The sequence below is a fragment of the Salmo trutta genome, chromosome 28 (assembly GCF_901001165.1).
Source record: "Salmo trutta chromosome 28, fSalTru1.1, whole genome shotgun sequence".
Taxonomy (NCBI): Eukaryota; Metazoa; Chordata; class Actinopteri; order Salmoniformes; family Salmonidae; genus Salmo; species Salmo trutta.
Genome location: NC_042984.1, coordinates 23,230,666 through 23,256,026, shown reverse-complemented (window position 1 = coordinate 23,256,026; position 25,361 = coordinate 23,230,666). Strand labels below are relative to the sequence as shown.

Here is a 25,361-nt window from a genome sequence, read left to right as displayed (position 1 = left end):
ACACTTCACATGTCATTGAAACCAGCATTTCTCTCAAGTTCTATAGGTTTTCAAATCAATGTTACTTAACTGTCCAGCAGCCAAAGGCACAATCCTAGTCATATTAGTAACCCATGCCAGTTGATGCATCTTTAGATCTCCCCTCTAACAGATATTTATCTTCCTCACATGAAACCGCTCACACGTGTGGTGAGCTTTTAAGAACTGTCAATATTTTACGCTAAATGGTCTGATCTGTTGCATCAGCCTCATTGCTTTACAATATTTTGATGTGGAGTGGTTGTATGATTTTTGGATCTGTCATCCCAGAACTGTCCCAGTGTGTTTTGGTCTTCGCCATTTTTTTGTAATCGTCCCAGGGACGCCTTTAATTTCAAGCCCAGGAAGGAATTCTTTTATCAAGACAAATAGTATTTGGTTATAAATTGTAATGTTGCAATATTTTAAATTGAGGTCGACCAATTATGCTTTTTTAACGCCGATACCAATACTTGGAGGACCAAAAAAGGCTGATACTGATTAATCGGCCGATTCTTTTATTTATTTGTAATAATGACAATTACAACTAGAGGTTGACCGATTAATCGGAATAGCCGATTAATTAGGGCCGATTTCAGGTTTTCATAACAATCGGAAATTGGTATTTTTGGACGCCGATTTTTTTTAAGACCTTTAACTAGGCAAGACAGTTAAGAACACATTCTTATTTTCAATGACGGCCTAGGAACGGTGGGTTAACTGCCTTGTTCAGGGGCAGAACGACAGATTTTTACCTTGTCAGCTCGGGGATTCAATCTTGCAACCTTACAGTTAACTTGTCCAACGCTCTAACCACCTGCTTTACATTGCACTACACGAGGAGCCTGCCTGTTACGTGAATGCAGTAAGAAGCCAAGGTAAGTCGCTAGCTAGCATTAAACTTATCTTATAAAAAACAAAAATCATAATCACTAGTTAACTACACATGGTTGATGATATTACTAGTTTATCTAGCCTGTCCTGCGTTGCATATAATCGCTTAGGTACACGTTGCTCCAACCATAAACATAAATGCCTTTCTTAAAATCAATACACAAGTATATATTTTTAAACCTGCATATTTAGTTAATATTGCCTGCTAACATGAATTTCTTTTAACTAGGGAGAATGTGTCACTTCTCCTGCAAACAGAGTTAGGGTATATGCAGCAGTTTGGGCCGCCTGGCTCGTTGCGAACTGTGAAGACTATTTCTTCCTAACAAAGACAGCCAACATCGACAAACGGGTGTTGATATAACAAGCGCATTTGCGAAAAAAAGCACTGTCGTTGCACCAATGTACCTAACCATAACCATCAATGCCTTTCCTTAAAATCAATACAAAAGTATATATTTTTAAACCTGCATACTTAGTTAATATTGCTTGCTAACATGAAATTGTGTCACTTCACTTGCGTTCATTGCACGCAGAGTCAGGGTATATGCAACAGTTTGGGCCGCCTGGCTCGTTGCGAACTAATTTGCCAGAATTGTACGCAATTATGACATAACATTGAAGGTTGTGCAATGTAACAGGAATATTTAGACTTAGGGATGCCACCCGTTAGATAAAATACGGAACGGTTCCGTATTTCACTGACAGGAAAAACGTTTTGTTTGAGATAATAGTTTCCGGATTCGACCATATTAATGACCTAAGGCTCGTATTTCTGTGTGTTTATTATATAATAATTAAGTCTATGATATGATAGAGCAGTCTGACTGAGCGATGGTAGGCACCAGCAGGGTCATAAGTATTCATTCAAAACAGCACTTTCGTGCGTTTGCCAGCAGCCCTTCGCAATGCATTGCGCTGTTTATGACTTCAAGCCTATCAACTCCCAAGCCGGATACGCGCTAATAGAGTTTCAAACGTCACTCGCTCTGAGACTTGGAGTAGTTGTTCCCATTGCTCTGCATGGGTAACGCTGCTTCGAGGGTGGCTGTTGTCGATGTGTTCCTGGTTTGAGCCCAGGTAGGAGCGAGGAGAGGGACGGAAGCTATACTGTTACACTGGCAATACTAAAGTGCCTATAAGAACATCCAATAGTCAAAGGTATATGAAATACAAATCGTATAGAGAGAAATAGTCCTATAATTCCTATAATAACTACAACCTAAAACTTCTTACCTGGGAATATTGAAGACTCATGTTAAAAGGAACCACCAGCGTTCATATGTTCTGAGCAAGGAACTTAAACGTTAGCTTTTTTACATGGCACATATTGCACTTTCTTTCTTCTCCAACACTTTGTTTTTGCATTATTTAATCCAAATTAAACATGCTTCATTATTTATTTGAGGCTAAATTGATAGTATTTATGTATTATATTAAGTTAAAATAAGTGTTTATTCAGTATTGTTGTAATTGTCATTATTACAAATAAAATAAAAAAATAAATTATATCTTTTTTAAATAATAATTTTTTAAAAACTATTTTTTTACGTCCGATTAAATCGGTATCAGCGTTTTTGGTCGTCCAATAATCGGTATCAGCGTTGAAAAATCATAATCGGTCGACCTCTAATTACAACAATACTGAATGAACACTTAATATAATACATCAATAAAGTGCAATGGAGTGCAATGTAAGGCAGGTGGTTAGAGCGTTGGACTAGTAACTGGAAGGTTGCAAAAAGGAATCCCCCCTGAACAAGGCAGTTAACCCCCATTCCTAGGCCGTCATTGAAAATAAGAATGTCTTCTTAATCTGACTTGCCTAGTTAAATAAAGGTGTAAAAAAATAAATAATACACACATACATATAAAAATTAATTCGGCAAATCGGTGGCCAACAAAACCGATTATTATGAAAGCTTGAAATCGGCCCTAATTAAATCGGCCATTCCGATTAATCGGTCGACCTCTAATTTTAAAGGTTTCCAAGGGTAGCCAACCATCCTCCAGGAGAGCCTTAAATGGGAAAAGTTGTATTTTTAGACGGCTCATTTAGCATATTCAAGCCTAATAGGCAGAGTATAGCCTACATTTGACTGGTTCTATGGAAAAAGGATAGTAAAGCATTGTATTTGTAAAGTGGTTCCTTGCATAATACAATGCAGCAAAAATGGTTTTAAGACTTCAGCTTTCGGACAAGTGAAATAAATAAATATATCTTTCCTACTTGTCCAAAAGAACAAGTGGCAAAAAAAAGTTCACTTCAAGCCTTGGTTTTGAGTGAGGTGACCATTGAATTTGACACCTGCACTGACGCGACCAATTAAACATTTTACTTGCGCAGCCATGTCAAAGGGTCGCAAAATGCGACTAAATGGTCGCAGCCTAGAGCCCTGGGCTAGGTTGAATGTTACGTTGCTGTGCAATAGTTTGCTACTCAGGGACGTAACTATTAATCAGGATGATTAACCAGTCACTACACGTTGTTCCTATTGTCGCTCCAGACCTGACCTGAGAAACAACCAACCTCAGTGCAGCTACAGGACATCACACAAGAGGGAAGAAAGCGCTGATGTTATCTAACCGGACACTCGCTCATAGAGCAAACGACCCAGAAACCATTAAGATGGGGGGCCATAGGAAAGGGGCCATGTGAGAGTCGCATTTAGTCACAGACATAAAACCCAACGACGGGGCAAAGCCTTCCCCAGGCCTTCCCAAAAAAATTCACACAATGTTCAGATTGGCTAACGCGGCTACCGCGCCCCCCATGGACACATTGCTCTGATTGGCCAGTGAAACCACACCCTAAGTTACACGCAAAAAAAATAACAAAGACCAGGTCACAGCACCATTGCGTGCTGCCTCACTTGTTGTGCATGTTATTACAGCAACAATCATAGGGGCAGAATTGAGCTAAAGGGCCAAAAAAAGCAGGTGGGCGGCCTCCTATTCTTAGTGAGTTGAGGGCAGACAAGGAGCAGGCGAGGGTGAGACCAGGGTGAGATGCACAAACGTGACATGCCAAAAAAAACACATGGTGGCATACGGGCCAAGTCATCAATCCTGTGTACTTCTGCAGCAGAGACATGGCTGTTTAACAATGGGCACAGTAAGCCCAGGTTCAACACATGCCCAGCTGTACAGTCGTGGCCAAAAGTTTTGAGAATGGCACAAACATTAATTTTCACAAAGTCTGCTGCCTCAGTTTGTATGATGGCAATTTGCATATACTCCAGAATGTTATGAAGAGTGATCAGATGTATTGCAATTAATTTCAAAGTCCCTCTTTGCCATGCAAATGAACTGAATCCCAAAAAAGCATTTCCACTGCATTTCAGCCCTGCCACAAAAGGACCAGCTGACATCATGTCAGTGATTCTCTCATTAACACAGGTGTGAGTGTTGACTAGGACAAGGCTGGAGATCACTCTGTCATACTGATTGAGTTTGAATAACAGACTGGAAGGTGTAAGTGCATCTGCACACACAGTGAGGCCAAGACTTTTGGACGTTGGCCTGGTGTCAAGAAGGGCAGCAAAGAGCCACTTCTCTCCAGGAAAAACATCAGGGAGACTGATATTCTGCAAAAGGTACAGGGATTGGACTGCTGAGGACTGGGGTAAAGTCATTTTCTCTGATGAATCCCCTTTCCGATTCTTTGGGGCATCCGGAAAAAAGCTTGTCCGGAGAAGACAAGGTGGGCGCTACCATCAGTCCTGTGTTATGCCAACAGTAAAGCATCCTGAGACCATTCATGTGTGGGGTTGCTTCTCAGCCAAGAGAGTGGGCTCACTCACAATTTTGCGTAAGAACACAGCCATGAATAACAAATGGTAGCAAAACATCCTCTGAGAGCAACTTCTCCCAACCATCCAGGAACAGTTGGGTGACGAACAATGCCTTTTCCAGCATGATGAGCACCTTGCCATTAGGCAAAAGTGATAACTAAGTGGCTCGGGGAACAAAACATCGATATTTTGGGTCCATGGCCAGGAAACTCCCCAGACCTTAATCCCATTGAGACCTTGGGGTCAATCCTCAAGAGGCGGGTGGACAAACAAAAACCCACAAATTCTGACAAACTCCAAGCATTGATTATGCAAGAATAGGCTGCCATCAGTCAGGATGTGGCCCAGAAGTTAATTGATAGCATGCCAGGGCTGATTGCAGAGGTCTTGAAAAAGGAGGGTCAACACTGCAAATATTGACTCTGCATCAACTTCATGTAATTGTCAATAAAAGCCGTTAACACTTATGAAATGCTTGTAATTATACTTCAGTATGCCATAGTAACATCTGACAAAAATATCTAAAGACACTGAAGCAGCAAACTGTGGAAATTAATATTTGTGTCATTCTCAAAACTTTTGGCCATGACTGTACATAACAGATAATATGCTAATGAAATCACCAGGCTTCCCTAAGCATCCCTGGATATGGGCATCCGAAACTGGATAACTAATATTATTCTCTTGCTCATCAAAGCAATAGAATAAAATAAACAAAAAACATTATCCCTGTCCCCAGGTCCACACTGCTGCAGCGACTCTGAACTTTGGACCTTGTTTTCGGCATTGGCTGGAAATGAATAGGCCGCCGTGTTGTTGGCAGGCTGACAAAAGTGAGAAGGGAGAGAGAAAAAAAAAAACACTTGTGGTTTAGAGTGGTATGGGGGGCCCCAAATCCCTTCGGCAAGGCCTCGTAGGGATGAATAACAGGAACATAAACTTGCATAGCAGCATAACTGAGCTGAGCTTTACGATGCCGACTGTCCACACACACACCTCTCTCGCAACCATGGTGGAATGTATATCTGAATTCTACTAGCTATGTATTATTAGTAACTAAGCCAACTTTCCCTTTGATCAATCTTTTATTTACTTCAACAGTAAGAGACTGTCATTACATTAATAGATACATTTAAGAGCAAACTAAAAAGAGAACTGTAGTGCTTATGGTCTCCGAAACTGGACAGGATGAAGTATGGCATCTCTGACTGGGGTCAAGGTGTGTCATCTTGTGACCACACAAAATCTAAACCTCTCACCCCGTCCCTTCTCTAAAATATGCTTTCAGCCCATCCTCCATTTGCCTTGACTTAATCAAGAGAGGGCTGTAGTTCAAAGTTCAGAGGCGCAACAGTCAGAGGATGCACACAGACAGAAACACAAATCAGATTACCACAGCAAAGAAATCCCTCTCTGTGGGAATGATTGCCTGAACTCTGATAAGTGCATAAAGCAGTTAACAAAAACAGACTGGCTTGTAACCTTTGGGATGTAAACTAGTGTGAGACACGTCCAACGGTGTAGCCTATCGGGCTGAGAGGTTATCACAGTGCATGATGAGCTGGAGGGAGATGAACTTCCTTATAGAGCAGCAAGCCATTTGTTACTCCTAGTAAGACTGATATGTCAGCCATCTTACTCAGGCAGCTTTGACTGACAATTAGAGAGAATGGAGGGCAGACCGATAAGGTAAAAGGAGAGATGACTTGTATGTTCCCCACAGGGCAGTAATAACATACATGGTCAAAGGTTTAGATGTGGCAAATCCTCCTACCTTGCGGAAACAACTAGTCAAATAACTGCATGAGAGCACAAGCATGTACTACAGCCCTGTGTAATGCAAAGAAAAGTAGAGTACTTTTAAACAGCTGGGAAACAGGATATTGTTAATGTGTAAAATAACAAGCAAAAACCAAATAAGGCAAATGACTAGAGCCCGACCGAAATGTGATTTTTGGGTCAGATACTGATTTTAGGGAGGCAAAAATCCCCAATTACATCTGCCGATAGTGTGGAAAGAAAAAAATACTTTCAAATATTTAAAAATTGTGCTCCAAAGGATTCGCAGATATTTTAAATTATGTTTTCTTAACATTACAAGTACATTACTTAAAGAACATTGTGGTTTACATGATAACCACCAAAAAGCAACTTTATCCTCTATAAATATGAAAGTAAATACAAAACACTTCTTCAGTTTACCTTCTTAGACATCTTTAAGTTGTACCCATCTATGGGAGTAGATAAGAATGTAGAAGTGTTTGTGCTGAAGAACCACAAGCACACTAATAAACAAGGGCTGAATTAATTGAACTTGGTCTCAAAATAAACCTGAAACTGCACTTTTCATAAGATCAAACTATGCAGTAAAATCCTGTAACATGCGGTTCATAATGCCACCACTTTGCATTGAGTACATTTACTAGTGCTTTAAAACAGTCAAAGGTCATGTAAATAAACACTTTACGGCAACCTCGCAATGAGAGCTTGTTCAGAGATACTTTCGAGAGATGGGGAAACTCCATTGTATTAACAGCCATTGTGTATGTTTCCCATGCATCGTCAATGAAACGCGCAGTGCATTCTGGCAATTCTGGGACAAGGAGAGCTTTCCTTCAATGACTGTATGGGAGTCAATTGGGAACTAGCTCAAAAACAAAAACCATTAGCATGAATTTTGTCAACAAGAAGTACAACATTAAATATTTTTCAGAGATGTGAGTTAATTAACTTGTTCTCTGTAATATCGCAGTTTTGGAATTGTGATATTACGTAGTTGAGGAAAATAGGCAGGTTTCTTGACTCACCCTGACTGAGAAGCAATTGCCTGGTGAATAGCTCGGCAACCACGCAACACAGCATGACAACGTGAACGCGACTGATCGAAAGTGCTGTGAGGCGTTATACGTTCCTCCATTCATTGCCCATTGGGATTCCTATCTCCTCTTTTCTCTCTCTCTCTGGCTTGTTATCACAATGTACTGTGTTATGACAAGCTGTTCATTACAAAAAATTATTCTTACTGAAACCATAAATTACTGTTTTTCAATACAAAATGTACTGGCTATATATTTCAACTGCAAATGGCATGCACTGATGACAAAACGTTAATGCAGTAAAACGCTTGCCTGCCGCACTGGTTTTAATTTAGTCTTAATTTAGCTAGCTAGCTAACATTCTCATCACTAATGATGCACATGGGCAGAATGATTTATCTGCGCCATCTAAATAACGCCATTAACATAACAGGCCCAGATGGTAACAGTGTTATTATTGTATGAAGGATGAGTCAGCGTTGACTTGGGCACCAGTCTAGTGTTTGCACATAAGTAGCACAGATTGCAAGCTAGCCTGGCTAACTACCTTGCTGGCTAGATAGTGCCTAACTACCTTGCTGGTTAGCTAGTCAGCTAATGTTAACCAAGTGAGCATGTGATGACAGGGCTACTTGTTTGGTAAAGTGTACTTTTAATTATAACCACCATGCACCACCGTCAAACCACCATGCCCACTTAGTCACGTTGGGACTTTCGGGCTGAATGATGTTCAATGAGCAGCAAACGAGCACATTTGTTCATTCTATGTATATACAATTTGTGCTTTATCGGCGGAAAAAAGACTTGTACAAATATTTCGGTGAAAGGCTAATAATCAGCCGATAATATCAGCCAACCGATTTTTCGGTTGGGCTCTACAAATGACACAGCATTTCTGAACTCCTCATTTAGAGCAGAACTAGGAAAGTAGCCAATTTTGTTAGGAAAGGAATTTCAAAAACAACTGAAAGAGATTTACCAAAACTGCAAAATACAAGGGACTAGTATATTCATATTTTGCTGTTTTTGCAAATCCCTTTCACTTTTTTGTTTGTTAACATATGTTAAGACTGTCCGTAAACAAAATAGCTGCTCATGATCAATATAGGCCTATGTTGTAGTAAAGTGATCCTCCTGTGGGGAACAATGCCCCTCTGCTGGAAAGCCACGTGGGGTCTCTTCAAGTCAGATTTCAACACCAGTGTGACAACTCAGCAATGGAATTCTGTCAATTACAGAATTGCAGTATAGAACCAAAGCGTCAATGAAAACGCCCAGCAGACAGCTGCAGTGCATGAAAAATGAACTGAACTGACACACTTATAGCTAATGTGGGGCAGCAAAGTCCGACTAGGCTAGATTTTACTATGGCCACCATCACTTTTCCCTGAAGAGTCACATTAAAACTTGCCCATTAAAACCCAAGAGGCTAGGTACTCACATTCAAGTATTAGATGGGCTCACTAAGCATTCACCGAGTGGAGCTGTCAATGAGTGCTCAGTGCTCACCGTGTGGTCTTTTTCTGTCGACAGCTTGTGTTCACACATTCATTGGCCCGGGCATTGAACACAGGCTAATTTAATAGTCCAATGCACAAAGATAAGCTCCCAAAGAAACTGCTCAAAAAAGTGTTCACCTCCTAAAATAAAAGCTAGAATACCTTACATACAGTGGGCACTATTAGGCAGAAACTACAAGCAATTCTTAAATGACTAAACATAGAATTGATAAGTCAGACTTCGTCAAACTAGGTAAAACACAGGAGCACTGACCTGAGCGACTCAGAGAGGGGTCTGTGGATCCATTTCCTCTGAATTAGAAAATACAGTTCCAGACAAAATCCCCCAAGGTCTGCGAGAAAACGAGTATTCTCCTCTCTCCTCTGCCCAACACTCCTTTAGGTGGCTCTCTTATTCTTTCAACCCCTCAGGTGCAGTAATGTCTCTCTTTGTACCGGTTCGGTAGTGATGCAAAAGAGGCGAGTGGTGCTAGCTAATGTTTAACATAGTCATGGGGTCAGCAGTGCAAACTCCAGGACTGGCGTGGGCAAAGGAGAGAGGTCCACAAATGTGCTCATAACATAGGGAGACGCATTACAAATGTTCTCTCAACATCCTGACATGCAATTCCATTAATCAAAATAAAAAGGACCATGAGCAAGGAAAGGCTAGGTAGTGAAACCGCAACAGTTAACAGACCAGCCTTTAAAACAAGAGTATGTACTTGACATTCACTTAAGTGGGGACATAATTACATAAACACAGTAAGTAGGATGTGTGGACAGATCAAAGTTAGCATTATATTAACATAATGCAGCGTAACGGTATTGTGGTGCTCCGATAGTTAGTGGGGTTGCTTTCAACCAATATTTGGCAAAGCAAAACTTACATTCTAGCTGAATAAGCCCTTTGATTTAGATTTTTTTCTATGGTATTGGCTATAAGCTGGAACAGCCCACATGACATTGGAATGTTGTAGGTTAGCAGAACCATGTTCTGAAATGTCTGAAGAGTTTAGCTCTGCTATGTTGTTACATCACCTGACCAATGGGAGTAGGGCCTACAAAAAAAGTTTGGATTTTATTACAGTACTGCATTACAAAAACAAACAGGTGATGGAAAGTGTAGGGGAGTGCACTTAACCTCAAGACAAGACATGGCAGATGAGCCCTTGAGAAGAGAATCATCCGGCTACGCATCTCTATTAAACATACTGGTAGCGACATATGACCTTCGGAAACGCCACATTGTCTGTACAGCACTGAGACCAAGTTTGTGAGGGGGTTGAGGAAACTATACATTAAGTTCTCCTCAGCTAATAGGGGCGGACTCAACAAGAACATTGAGATTTCATCAACTTGGTTCAGAAGGGGAACAGATTAAGATCTGAGCTTTGTCCACTGCCAAATCTTCATGTTAGGCAAAAAGAAGGTGCCAAGCGTAACATATTAGCCTGTTGAACAAAAAGGTGCCTAATATGGCAGTAATAGCCCTACAGGCAACATGAGGAGATTTATGATTAGGAACACATTCATCTTCACTTCAGCCACTCAAAATAAACTCATTTAAGAAAATCCCTTCATTTTAGATCTGTAGATTGTTGAACAATTACTAAATTGGTTGAGAGTTAGGGTAAGCGTACCTATTAACCCTTGGGTGGTGTTCATGTTTTTGTTATTCACCCAATGTTCACAGGTCTGACGGACCCACAACATTGGGTTTTTAAAACAATACAGCCATAACAATTTACGTAAAAATACTTAACTTAGATGACTTAAATTACAAGCAATAGACAGCATACAATGGTTAATATTTGCCATTTACCTCTGCTAGATAACATTTATCAATAAAAGCGCTATTTGAAAAAACATTGGTGGAATAAATCATGTTATCATAAACAAATATAAATGAAACAAGGTTTATCACTATTGATGTTTACTGCTTTGAAATGAACAAATTGGAAGGACAAACTGTACATACAGTATTTTATGGAAATTATTTTAAAAAGTCCCATTGATCACAAATTAAGGCCGGTCTACACACCACGAGGGACAGAATTTTACTGTGTGTGTTGCAAATGTCTTTCTTGCACGTGTATTGTGTCTTCCTGTCCTTCTTGGGTCCAAACATACGTCACAGCGCTTCTTCTTGTTGCTACCAGCAGCAATCTAGAATAAAGAACACTTAGTTCAGGAATTTTACTCTCACACACACCAGGGTAGGAGAGTCAGACACACACACACAACATCACTCACACTTCCTTCCAGTATTGGAGATGTTGGTTCTGTGGGTCGGGCAGATGGGTCACCAGCACCCTCCTCACGATGGCTGCAGAAGCTGTGGTCCTTGGGATATGTTGCCTCCTCTGGATTTGTGGCCTTACCAATGCCTTGCCCAGCTCCTCGAGAAAGAGACGTTTCCTTCGGAGCTTCCCTCTGTTCCAATCTGGGTTCAACGCCTTCCAGATGACAAACGTGTTGTATGCCGAGATGTCCAAGATGTTGAAGAATATCACAGGTGGCCAGTGCAGGGTGTTCCTTCTTTTGCAGCTGTAGCCAGTCACCAGCTTGTCTAAATTGTCCACCGCTCCTTTTGTGGCATTGTAATCCATTATGATTTCAGTTTTTTGTTATGTTCCTGGCCACAGATTCCCATCACTATGCAGAGTACTGACGAGTACCACAGTTTGCCTTTATTTGGCACGTAGGACACTAGGGACGTGTCGGCCGTGAACACAAACTTAGAGGAATTGATACGCCTGTTCCGTGTATTTAACAGCTGAGGTGGGAGCTCTGGCTTGTTTTTTCGTACTCTTCCTACCATCATCAGCTTCTTCTTGAGGAGCTCCTGTCCCAACTTGTGCTAAGTAAAAAAGTTATTGCATGTGATGTTGTGGCCACGGAGTCCCTGTGTCACATCCAGGACAACTTGCATCCTTTGGTTCTTCTCAGGGGCTCCTCCATCTGGCTTCCCCGTATACAGTTGCAAGTTCCACGCATATGATGAAGCAGCATCACAGGCAGCCCAGATCTGATTCCATATTTTGCGGGTTTAGACAGTACGTACTGCCTGAAGGGGCACCGGCCCCTAAATGGCATTAGCTGCTCATCAACTGTAACGTTGGGCCCAGGGTTATTAAAAAGGGGAAGGCGGTCCACCCACTTGTCCCACACTGACCTGATTGCAGCTAGCTTGTTTCTCTGCCGCCGAGCTGGTCTGGTGTCTCGGTTATCGAAGCGGATAATCCTGGAAATAAATGTGGAAGTTTTCCAGAGACATTGTTGCACAGAAAAGTTCTCTGCCAGTTTCTGCATCCCACAAGAATTACATGGATTCCCCACTGGATTTGAAAACACCAGCAAGGATAAGAACCCCAAAGTATGCATGTAAATGAGTTGGGCCCATCTCCGTCCATCCATCGCTCTCCAAAAACACATCTTCCCTCCAAATTAGTGCAGTCCAGAATCATTTTTGGGAAGGTGTCTGGGATGAACAGTTCAAAAGAAGACTATGTCCTGCAGATGAGTAACCGCCATCCGTGTTGGCCCTGGTTGTATCCTTATCTCATTGGTAGCCATGCGGGGTGGCTCATTCCTTCAGCAAGAAGACCATTCAATTTCACAATTTTTTGACATCCATATTTCTCCTCCTGCAGGCTGTTGATGAGCTGGTTACTGTCGAGCTGGTCCTGGGGCTGGCTGAGAGTCAATCTCATCCTCTTCTTCCAACTCACTGTCAGACTCCAAAGTGACAGAGACATGAGCCTCATATTTAGAAAATTCTTAATCTTCCAAAGTGAAGATGCTCCTTCCACACTAGCTTCTCTCTGCAAAAAATGTTTTCTAAGGCAGAGATTATTTTTGCCATACTGATTGTGGTAAGGAGCCACACATGCTAAGCTATTTATTTGTTGTCCCTCCCTCAATGTGCACCTGGCTGGGGTAGAGCAGGAATGTACTGAATTATTTACAATGTATCAAAATAATGTATTGTAATAACATTGTGCAGGTTCCCGCAAGACATTGTGTAGTTTCACACACTAGAAAGGGTAAAGAGTTTGAGAAAAGCGGGAGACAGGCAGGTTTTTGGTGCTGTTGAAACAGCAGGCACAGGAAGGAGGAAGACCGTGAAGGCAAACCTTTTTTGTTTAATTTTTACTTGTTTTCACCTACACAAACACACATTTTTATTACCCTCAGATGCATTGGACCTGAACACCACATATGTAATATAAATGTGTAGGGAGGTACACAGTGTGCTCTCAATGAAAATGTGTTATTTTGCATGTTCTTCACAGAAAATGAGCCAAGGCCAATGTGTCTCAGATTGAAAAAATAATTAATTGTATCATTTTTCTTTTAGTAATAACTGGATATAGGTCCCACAGACCCAAACACCACACCTATGGGATGGTCTGCAGAATGCATTTTAGATTTGGAGACTAGAGAGTCATGGAATCAGAAGTTGAAGTGCAGAGGTTTGAATATGCATCAAACTGACTACAAATGCATAAGAGACCAAGAAATTCAGTGATTGAGCGGAGAGGTGGTGAGACAAAAAGCATTCCTTGGGAACAAAAATAAAAATTGGAATATATGCTTCAAAAAACTGTTTTGATCACATCAACTGAAAAATGTTCCGGTTTGCCTCAGAACAGTAGACACATACAATGACTCGGTGACTGAGTTAGCCAAACCATGGATATATGGTAGCATTTGCACAAAACTGAAAGCGCGAACCACCGTATTTAACCACGACAAAGTGACTGGGAACGTGGGCGTGTACAGACCAGACCAGCTGTGACCCCCATAAGGCAATCAAAAAGGCAAAACAGTACAGGGTCAAAGTGGAGTTTTAATTCATCGGCTCAGATACGAAAAGTATGTGACAGACTCCATACAATCACGGATTAAAATGGGAAAGCAAGCCAAGTTGCGGACGCCGACACCTCGTTACCAGACAAGCTTAACATCTTTGCCCGCTTCAAAAGAATAAAAAGGCCACCACTGCTCACGAAAACTGTGAGCTCTCGTTCTCCGTGGCCAATGCGAGTAAGACATTAAAGTACAATAACCCTCGCATGGCTGCCAGCCCAGACAGCATCCCAAGCCGCATCCTCAAAGCATGTGCAGACCAGTTGGCTGGAGTGTTTAGACATATTCAATCTCTCCCTATCCCAGTCTGCTGTCCCCACTTGCTTCAAGATGCCCACCATTATTCCAGTACCCAAGAAAGCAAAGGTAGGGGCCTCCAGAGTGGCGCAGCTGTCTCAGGCACCGCATTGCAGTGCTTAAGGAATCACTACAGACCCGGGTTCGATCCCAGGCTGTGTCACAAATGGCCCAGGGTTGTCTGGGTTAGGCCGGCTGGGAATTCCTTGCACATTCACACTCTAGCGACTCATGGTGGTCCAGGCGCCTGCAAGCTAACTTCGGTCGCCAGATGGACTGAGTTTCCTCCAACACATTGATGCGTCTGGCTTTCGGATTAAGCGAGCAGTGTGTCAAGAAGCAGTGCGGCTTGGCAGCATTGTGTTTTGTAGGATTCATGGCTCTTGACCTTTGCCTTGCCTGAGCCCGTAGGGGAGTTTCAGTAATGGGACAAGACTGTATGGGGGAGAAAGCAAGTTAACTAAAGAGGCGAAATAATTACAATTTAGCATTAACACTGGAGTGATAGATGTGCAGTTGATGATGTGCAGGTAGAGATACTGGGGTGCAAAAGAACAAGAGGAGAAGTAACAATATGGAGATAGTAGTTGGGTGTGCTATTTACAGATTGGCTGTGTACAGGTAGTGATCTGTAAGCTGCTCTGACAGCTGATGCTTAAAGTTAGAGAGGGAGATAAGACTCCATCTTTGGAGATTTTTACAATTCATTCCAGTCATTGGCAGCAGAGAACTGGAAGGAAAGGCAGCCAAAGGAAGTGTTGGCTTTGGGGATGACCAGTGAAATATACCTGCTGGAGCATGTGCTACTGGTGGGTGTTGCTATGGTGACCAGTGAGCTGAGAAGGTGGGGCTTTACCTAGCAAAGACTTAGGTGACCTGGAGCCAGTGGGTTTGGCGACGAATATGTAGTGAGGGCCAGCCAACGAGAGCATACAGGTCGCAGTAGTATATGGGGCTTTGGTGACAAAACGGATGGCACTGTGATACTGCATCCAATTTGCTGAGTAGAGATGTTTCTACAACTTGGAATTCACCTGTGGTAAATTCAATTGATTGGACATGATTTGGAAAGGCACACATTGGTCTATACAAGACCTTACAGTTGACAGTGCATGTCAGAGCAAAAACCAAGCCATGAGGTCAAAGGAATTGTCCATAGAGCTCAGAGAGGATTGTGTTGTGGCACAGATCTGGGGAAGGGTACCTAAAAAAATTCTGCAGCTTTAAAAATGTCCCCAAAAACAGTGGCCTCCATTCTTAAATGGAAGAAGTTTGGAACCACCAAGACTCTTCCTAGAGCTGGCTGCCCAGCCAAATTTAGCAATCAGGGAGGTGACCAAGAACCCGATGGTCACTCTGACAGAGCTCCAGTTCCTCTGTGGAGATGCGAGAACCTTCCAGAAGGACAATCTCTGTAGCACTCCACCAAGCACGTCTTTATGATATAGTGGCCAGACGAAAGCCACTCCTCAGTAAAAAGGCACGACAGCCCACTTGGAGTTTCCCAAAAGGGTACCTAAACGACTCTCAGACGATGAGAAACAACATTCTCTGGTCTGATGAAACCAAGATTGAACTCTTTGTCTTGAATGCCAAGCGTCACATCTGGAGGAAACCTGGCACCATCCCGTCGGTGAAGCATGGTGGTGGCAGCATCATGCTGTGGGGATGTTTCTCAGCAGTAGGGACTGGGAGACTAGCCAGGATCGAGGGAAAGATGAGATCATTGATGAAAAGTGCTCTGGAGCAGGTTAGGACCTCAGACTGGGGCGAAGGTTCACCTTCCAAGAGGACAACGACCTAAACACACAGCCAAGACAACGCAGGAGTGGCTTCGGGATAAGTCTCTGAATGTCCTAGAGTGGCCCAGCCAGAGCCCGGACATGAACCCGATCAAACATCTCTGGAGAGACCTGAAAATAGCTGTGCAGCGATGTTCCCCATCGAACTTGACAGAGCTTGAGAGGATCTGCAGAAACTCCCCAAATACAGGTGGGCCAAGCTTGTATCGTCATACAAGGCAGTAACGCTACCAAAGGTGCTTCAACAAAGTACTGAGTAAAGTGTCTAAATACTTAAATGTGATATTCCAGTTTATTTTTAATACATATGCAAAAACCATACATTTCTACAAACCTGTTTTCACTTTGTCATTATGGGGTATTGTGTGCAGATAGATAAATAAAAATCCTCACCAATTTTAGAATAAGGCTGTAACATAACAAAATGTGGAAAAAGGGTCTAAATACACTGTATATAGTTTCACTTTCAAGAGTAGAAACATCGACCCTTATACAATCTACATTTGTAATTTTATTTTCCAAACGATTTGTCGCTCAGTAAATATACCAAGGCGAGAATAAATAATAATTGTAAGTATGCATGGGCTTGGATCACGACATAACAAACATCGTCAGTAATAGAATAATTATACGGAGAGACAAAGTAGGCCTACTAAACAACACCAAGTAGACAAACAAAAATAAACATATGGCTTCAGCAACGTGTACAGAAAATAATTAGATTGAACAATGTCTAGCTACAGATTCATACATCATCTTTGGAGAAGGGGAGGCTTGTGCCCTGAGATAAGTGAGTGAAACGGAGTCGCGCGTGCCTGTCTTGGGAAATAAAGGGGCTTGTTCTAGTCGCTGCAGCAGGCTCAACCGATACCCCGCCCGCTTCATTACAGACAGAACTAGCCAATAGGATATCATAAGGTGAACGCACCAATTTGTAAGTCGTTCTGGATAAGAGCGTCTGCTAAATGACGTAAATGTAATAGCTGTTTGGAGCACACAGCGCTTCACACGGTGAAAGAGATGCGTGCTGACAGCTGAAAATAACTTTGCCGATCACTGATCACGAAAAATTCTCCATATCCGTTATAATACTCATTTTGTCAGAGTACTCAGCACACCGTTAGTTAATACTACTGTACAGAAATGCAGCTGATATCACAGTAATAACAGCAGAAAACACCAATTTATGGGACATCTAGTTGACAGAGGCTAGAGGATATGAAAACTCAAGTGATGTTTGTTTTTGGCAGGCATAGATGGCTTACATGGTCATTTTAATAATCGTGTAACCGACGATTATGGATGAAGACCATAATGAAAACACAATAAGTCATAATCGTTATATTTTCTGAACTTCATTTAAGACCAACTTTACCCAAAAAGCAGTTCAATTACACCTGGTTCACATTTAACAACGGATAAAAGGAGAGAAGGAAAAAACGACAGTTTTTTGTTGGTATGAAACAAACAGCTGACTGAAGACTGCTGCAGCTGTGCAGTGGGGTCCATTTTCCATGGTAACAGACACTTTCTAACGTGAGGAAACTTTGTTGCTCCTTGTTCAGCAACGTTTTGTAGCAAACGAGTATCATGAAATTCATGCACCAAAAACAGGGCACACTGACAGTCAGGAGCAAGAGTGAAAATGTGTGTTTTGGGGGGTAGGCAAGTCAGTTAAAACCTGTTGAGGCCAGGGGGCAGGATCTTATCCCGGTATTGGGATTCATTGTCATGTGACCATGGCGGGGAATTCAAAACTGCAAGAGTAATCATTTCAAATAATCAAATAATCAACTATTTTCCTCCATTTGAAAGATATATCTCCTAAATCTAACCACGCTGTCCGATTTTCAGAGGCTTTACGGAGAATGCATAAAGTTAGGTTATGTGAGGAGAGTACATTGACAATAGCTGCGTGTAATGTTTAGCCAATTCAAAGAAGGGCATCAACAGACAGAAAACTAGCTAGAATTATGCACTTACCTTTGACAATCTGCATCAGATGACACTCATAGGACATTATGTTAGACAATACATGCATTTTTAGTTCCATCAAGTTCATATTTATATCCAAAAACAGCATTTACAGTCGCGGTGAAATTCAGAATTTTTTTTCGGCTCGAATGCTCCCAGTGAATCCGGCATTACAAATCACGGAATTACTATTCGAAAACATTGGTAAATTATAATATTGTCATTCAAAGAATAATATATTATCATCTCGTAATTGCTACCGAATGGCCAGATCTCAAAATAACTTTACTGGGAAATCACATTTTGCTATAAACTGGGTACTATGCTAACAACATAAGCTAAGCTATAAGCTAAGCTAAGCTAAGCTATACCGTTAGCATCATCTAATATCGATAATAACATTCTAAATATCCCCTTACCTTTGATTATCTCCATCAGAAGGCGCTGCCAGCGATCCCAGGTCCAGAACAAAATGTGGTTTCTTTTAACACAGTTCATAATTTATGTCCAAATAGTTAGCGTTCAGTAGGCTCCCACAAAATGAGGTGGGCAGTGTAAAGTCACGCCGAAAAGCTAAAAAAAACCTAGTAAATAATCTATTTATGTTTGTTCAAACATGTCAAACGTTGTTTAGCATTAATCTTTTGGTCCATTTTTAACGTGAAACATCAGTAAACATCAGTAATATTTTCACACAACCTATCAAGTGTCTAGAATAAACGATTATGACAAAGACACTCTTCTCAGATTCATGCGCAGGCGCAAAAAATGAAGTGATGACGTGTCAACTTGTAAGCATTCTAATTCGGTCTGTATTCATGACAGATGCTTCCAACAACTTTCTAAAGATCGTTGACATCTAGTGGAAGCAGTAGGAGTTGCGAACTGAATCCTTTCTCACTGTGGTATCTATAAAACAATGACACTAAATAGTACAGTCACAAAATTCTCATTTTTTAAAATCTATTTTTCACAGGTTTTTGCCTGCAATATGAGTTTTGTTATACTTACAGACACCATTCAAACTGTTTTAGAAAATTCAGAGTGTTTTCTATCCAAATCTGGTAATAATATGCATATCCTAGCTTCTGAGTTGGTGTAGGTGGCAGTTAAAAATGGGCACATATTTTTTCCAAAATTCTCAATACTGCCCCCGTAGCCCGTAGAGGTTAAGAACAAATTCTCATTTACAATGACGGCCTAGGAACAGTGGGTTAACTGCCTTGTTCAGGGGCAGAACGACAGATTTTTACCTTGTCAGCTCAGGGATTCAATCTTGCAACCTTTCGGTTACTGGCCCAACACTCTAACCACTAGGCTACCTGCCGCCAGTGACCGTGGTCATTTGACTGACAAATCACCGTCATCCAAAATTCCATGACTGTCACAGCCCTAGGCAGACAGGGGTAGAGTTTGTTGCACTTTAGTAACCGTCTGGGCCAAGACATCAGAGGTGGTTACAAAAACAAACAAGGGAAAGTTAATCAAATAAATGTGGGTTTAACCAAACAAAGTTGTGGCTGCACTCAGCAGTCTACAACAGATGCTGCCCCCATGGAGCAAACCAAACAGTCACGCCTCTAATGCTTTACCACCATCAGGCCCCCCGAGCCCCTTAGTTCCAACTGTCAAATCACCCTCAATATCTCCATGTTGTCATTGATTGCAACCATACTGATCTCATGAACACTGGCCTCCAAAATATACTTAACACAATCCATCCCAAAAGATTAAGCTTTAAACTTGACACCTCATATCCATCCACATCAGACTACTGTTTGGCAGAAAATGTGACCTATTTAGATAGCTCACAAAATGCTAAGGTGAACTGGTATTTTTGTGTGGTGGGGAGGCCAAAAGCAGAGGATAACCTCAACAGGTAGGCCTATGCAACTCTATCCCATCTTCTGTTCCGACCAGGAACAGTCAGAAGGCAACATGTTTATCCTCCATTTTGTCCACATCTGAATGAACAGATACTGGCAATGAAATTGAGGAAAGCAGTTTCAGGCTCAGACAGTCATATGTGGGTACCTAAACACAAGAAACGTATCAGCAGAGTGCACCCACAAAGTAGGCATGCTTGACTACAAAACAACAAATCAGCAAATCCAAATAGCGCCCACACAAATGCATAAGCTAGGCCAGCCTATACCTTCATTGAGTCATGCAGATTCTTGCCTCCCGACCCATTCACCTGACTCGTTGTCTCGTAGACAAAGTGTGAAGGACGGCTAATTAATTCCATCTGAATTGCTGCAAATGCTTGTTGAAAGTAATGATGTCAACATTACCTTAAGTATCACCACTAATGATCATGGGAGCACTGTGATGAGTGCTCCGGTCTACGCAGCCAAGCATGTAGACCCTCCCCCCAGGCAAGGGTGACGATCAACCAAGAAAACTGTTTCTCTCTGCCTTGTGCCATTGACTGAAGGAGTGGTGTGCTAGGAGATTGATTTCATCATTTAGCTAGGCAGTCTGATAATCAAAACAAAGATCAATATGAAGCTCTCATCGAAATTATCTCAGATTGGCCAGTGCAGCTCACTTGAAGGAATTTCATTAGCAACTCACTCATTTTCCTAAAAGGATGAAATAGAAACAAGAGTAGGGATAGGAAAATGTGGAAGAAAAAAAGATCTTGGAAGAAAGTGTAGAAAAAAGTTAAGTGGTCATGCAAATGGTAGTACTAAGTGTACCATACAGGCTAGCATAGGAATAGGTATCAGGGCAGAGTGGGTCACCATAGTCATCCAAAGCCCCTCCTTCCTACTCTCCATCCTCTACTCCTTATGCACCATATCCACAGATCACATGACATTTACAATGCCTTCAGAAAACATTCAGACCCTTGACTTTTTTCACATTTTGTTACATTACAGCCTTATTCTAAAAGTGGACTAAATAGTCTACAACCTACACACAATACCCCATAATGACAAAGCGAAAACAGGTTTAGACATTTTTGCAAATGTATTAAAAATAAAAACAAACACCTTATTTACAAGTATTCAGACCCTTTATTATAATACTCGAAATTGCGCTCAGGTGCATCTGGTTTCCATAGAGTTTCTACAACTTGATTGGAGTCCACCTGTGGTAAATTCAATTGACTGGACATGATTTGGAAAGGCACACACACACACACACACACACACACACACACACACACACACACACACACGTCTAGATAAGGTCCCACAGTTGACAGTGCATGTCAGAGCAAAAACTAAGCCACAAGGTCGAAGGAATTGTCCATAGAGCTCCGAGACAGGATTTTGTAGAGGCACAGATCAGGGGAAGGGTACCAAAAAATGTCTGCAGCATTGAAAGTCCCCAAGAACACAGTGGCCTCCATCATTCTTCAATGGAAGAAGTTTGGTGGTTCCAATCAGACCATTATAGTAAAGTGGTCAGACGGAAGCCACTCCTCAGTAAAAAGGCGCATGACAGACCACTTGGAGTTTGCCAAAAGGCACCTAAAGGACTCTGACCATGAAACAACATTCTCTGGTCTGATGAAACCAAGATTTGGCCTGAATGCCAAGCCTCACGTCTGGAGTAGAGGTTGACCGATTAATCGGAATGGCCGATTTCAAGTTTTCATAAGTCGGTAATCTGCATTTTTGGACGCCGATAATATTGCAATCCACGAGGAGACTGCGTGGCAGGCTGACCACCTGTTAGGCAAATGCAGGCAGCAAGGAGCCATGGTAAGTTGCTAGCTAGCATTAAACTTACCTTATAATTTTTTTTTTTTTTTAATCTTAACATAATCACTAGTTAACTACACTGTGTGAAGAACATTTCTTCCTAATAAACACAGTAATTCATTTGCCAGAATTTTACATAATTATGACATAACATTGAAGGTTGTGCAATGTAACAGCAATATTTAGACTTAGGGTTGCCACCCGTTCGATAAAATACGGAACGGTTCCGTATTTCACTGAAAGAATAAACGTTTTGTTTTCAAAATGATCGTTTCCGGATTTGACCATATTAATGACCTAAGGCTCGTATTGCTGTGTTTATTATATTATAATTAAGTCTATGATTTGATATAGCAGTCTGAGCGGTGGTAGGCAGCAGCAGGCTCATAAGCATTCATTCAAACAGCACTTCCCTGCATTTGCCAGCAGCTCTTCGCAATGCTTGAAGCACAGCGCTGTTTATGACTTCAAGCCCATCAACTCCCGAGATTAGGCTGGCAATACTACAGTGCCTATAAGAACATCCAATAGTCGGGGCCTCCCGGGTGGCTCAGTGGCCTAAGGCACTGCATCGCAGTGCTAGCTGTGCCACCAGAGATCCTGGTAGGGACTGAAGCTCTGCCGCAGCCGGCCGCGACCGGGAGGCCCATGGGGCGGCGCACAATTGGCCCAGCGTCGTCCAGGTGAGGGAGGGTTTGGCCGGCAGGGATATCCTTGTCTCATCGCACACTAGCGACTCCTGTGGAGGGCCGGGCGCAGTGCACGGTGTTTCCTCCGACACATTGGTGCGGCTGGCTTCCGGGTTGGATGTGCGTTGTGTCAAGAAGCAGTGCGGCTAGATTGGGTTGTGATTTGGAGGACGCATGGCTCTCGACCTTTGCCTCTCCCAAGTCCGTACAGGAGTTGCAGCGATGAGACAAGACAGTAGACACTACCAATTGGATACCACGAAATTGGGAGAAAAATAACATCCAATAGTCAAAAGATATGAAATACAAAATGGTAGAGAGAGAAAATCCTATAATAACTACAACCTAAAAACTTATTAACTGGGAATATTTTAGACTCATGTTCAAAGGAACCACCAGCTTTCAAATGTTCTGAGCAAGGAACATAAACGTTAGCTTTTTTACATGACACGTATTGCACTTACTTTCATACACACACACACAATATATGTATGTATGTATGTATGTATGTATGTATGTATGTATGTATGTATGTATGTATGTATGTATGTATGTATGTATGTATGTATGTATGTATGTATGTATGTATGTATGTATGCATGTATGCATGCATGTATGCATGTATGCATGCATGCATGCATGTATGCATGTATGCATGTATGCATGCATGCATGCATGTATGTAACGCCTTTTTTTGGTCCTCCAATAAAATCTGTATTGGCGTTGAAAAAACAAAATCGGTCGACCTCTAGTCTGGAGGAAACCTGGCACCATCCCTAGGGTGAAGCATGGTGGTGGCGGCATCATGCTCTGGGGATGTTTTTCAGCAGCAGGGACAAGGAGACTAGGCAGGATCGAGGGAAAGATGAACAGAGCAAAGTACAGAGAGATCATTGATGAAGTCCTGAGAGCTCTGGAGCAGGTTCTTAGACCGGGGTGAAGGTTCACCTTCCTAACAGGACAACGGCCCTAAGCATACAGCCAAGACAACACAGGAGTGGCTTCAGGACAAGTCTCTGAATGTCCTTGAGTGGCCCAGCCAGAGCCCTGACTTAAACCCGATCTAACATCTCTGGAGAAACTTGAAAATAGCTGTGCAGTGATGCTCCTCATCCAACCTGACAGCTTGAGAGGATCTGCAGAGAAGCATGGGAGAAACTCCCCAAATACAGGTGTACCACGCTTGTAGCGTCTTACCGAAGAAGACTCGCGTCTGTAATCACTGCCAATGGTACGTCAACAAAGTACCGAGTAAAGGGTCAGAATACTTATGTAAACATGAGTTCAGTTTTATTTTAATGACAAAGCAAAACTGTTTTTTAGAAAATGTTTGCAAATGTATTATGGGGTAATGTGTAGATTGAGGTGAAAAAACGATTTCATCCATTTTAGAATAAGGCTGTAAGGTAACACAATTTGGAAAAAGTCAAAGGGTCTGAATACTTTCCGAACGCACTGTACATATCAGAGCACTGATCGCTTTACTTACTTCATAGCGTTTCTATCAGATAAAGCCAGCAGGCATTAGCCTATATATCAAACACAGCTTGGAAAACGTTACGACAGGGAGCGATTCAGGTCAGTGAGTGGTATGCTGGGTAATTATGGGGCAATTCCACAGTAAGAGTGACAGACTCAGATCTTTCACTTTAAAATGTATGTCTAACAAAATCCAATGATTGCCAAGTTAAGCCATACAACTCAATGGAAATTGTAAAAATTAAGCATTGTGCAGAGTTACAGGTTCTTTAACTTTGCAATCATTGATTTTTGTTTGACAGATTTTAAAGTGAACAATCTGAGTCTCAGTGTCACTCTATAACGGTGGAATTGCCCTATGGTATCACACACCAGAAAACTTCAAGCGTGAGAGTAGTATGGCTATAAATCAATCAGCTAACTAATCAGAAACTTTTGTTAATCCAAATTGGAATCAATGTTTAGGCTATGCATATCAGAGTGTCTAGCCATGTCGTACTGGCCGTGTACAGTAGGTTTGGTAAAGGGGCAAAAGGCCACACTCTTTCTTCATGTACTTTTTGGAAGGAAATGGTTGTGATTGGTACTCCAGATAAAAAGCTGTTCCGGGCAGTTTAAAAATGGTGAAAAGTAGCACCCTAGAGGCAGAGAGCTCCTCGAGGCCAGGGAGACAAAATGTATACAGGCTCCCCACCGAGCCTCAGTCCCCACCATCGCCAATTTGACACCCCTTGGCCTTCGATCTGAACGCACTGAGATGAACGGCAGGACAACTTGAAAAGGAAAAACCTGCACTCGCTGAAATATTTGTTTTAATGTATTTTTTTTAGCAGCAGAGGTGAGAAGAAACGGGCGCATTTAGGCGGCAGCCTTCGTAAACGCTGGTGAAGGATACTGCCAAAACCTCTCAATTTTTTTCTTACCTCTGCTGCTATTTTTTTCATTAAAATCTAAATAATATTTGTGAGCGCAGGTTTTTCCCTTTTTCATGTATATTCCTTTAGAACCCAGCACCTGAAGATATTTTGTCACAACAGACATTTGAGCTGAACACAATCTTTTTATGAACAGGACAAGGCATCTTCAGTGTTTCCCATATTTCCTTTAGCAGCAGCGAGCTGCTAAAATCTTTATAAGCCTTGTGACAATTGTGACATGGATTGTGTAACGTGTGCCATTCAGAGGGTGAATGGGCAAGACAAAAGATTTAAGTGCCTTTGAACATAGTATGGTAGTAGGTGCCACGCGCACCGATTTGTGTCAAGAACTGCAACGCTGCTGGGTTTGACACTCCCCAGTTTCCCGTGTGTATCAAGAACGGTCCACAACCCCAAGGACATCCAGGCAAATGGAGTCAACATGGGCCAGCATGCCTGTGGAATGCTTTAAACACCTTGTAGAATCCAAGCCACAACGAATTGAAGATGTTCTGCAGGCAAAGGGGGGTGGAACTGAATATTAGGAAGGTGTTCCTAATGTTTGGCATACTCAGCAGTTACAGTGCATTC

The 25,361-nt window shown here is 42.0% G+C and overlaps 1 protein-coding gene across 3 annotated transcripts in view; it reads right to left on the bottom strand.

Moving 5' to 3' along the window:
• The window catches only part of LOC115165835 (vitamin D3 receptor A), an 83,538-nt gene that overhangs the window by 37,134 nt on the left and 21,043 nt on the right, over nt 1–25,361 (bottom strand). The window contains exon 1 of one of the 3 annotated variants that reach the window (XM_029719256.1): nt 9,296–9,805. The exons of the other annotated variants lie outside the window; for them this stretch is intronic. The gene's annotated coding sequence lies outside the window, so the exon portion shown is untranslated. Of the gene's footprint in view, nt 1–9,295; nt 9,806–25,361 lie in introns of those variants that run through there. 3 annotated transcript variants of the gene reach the window in all.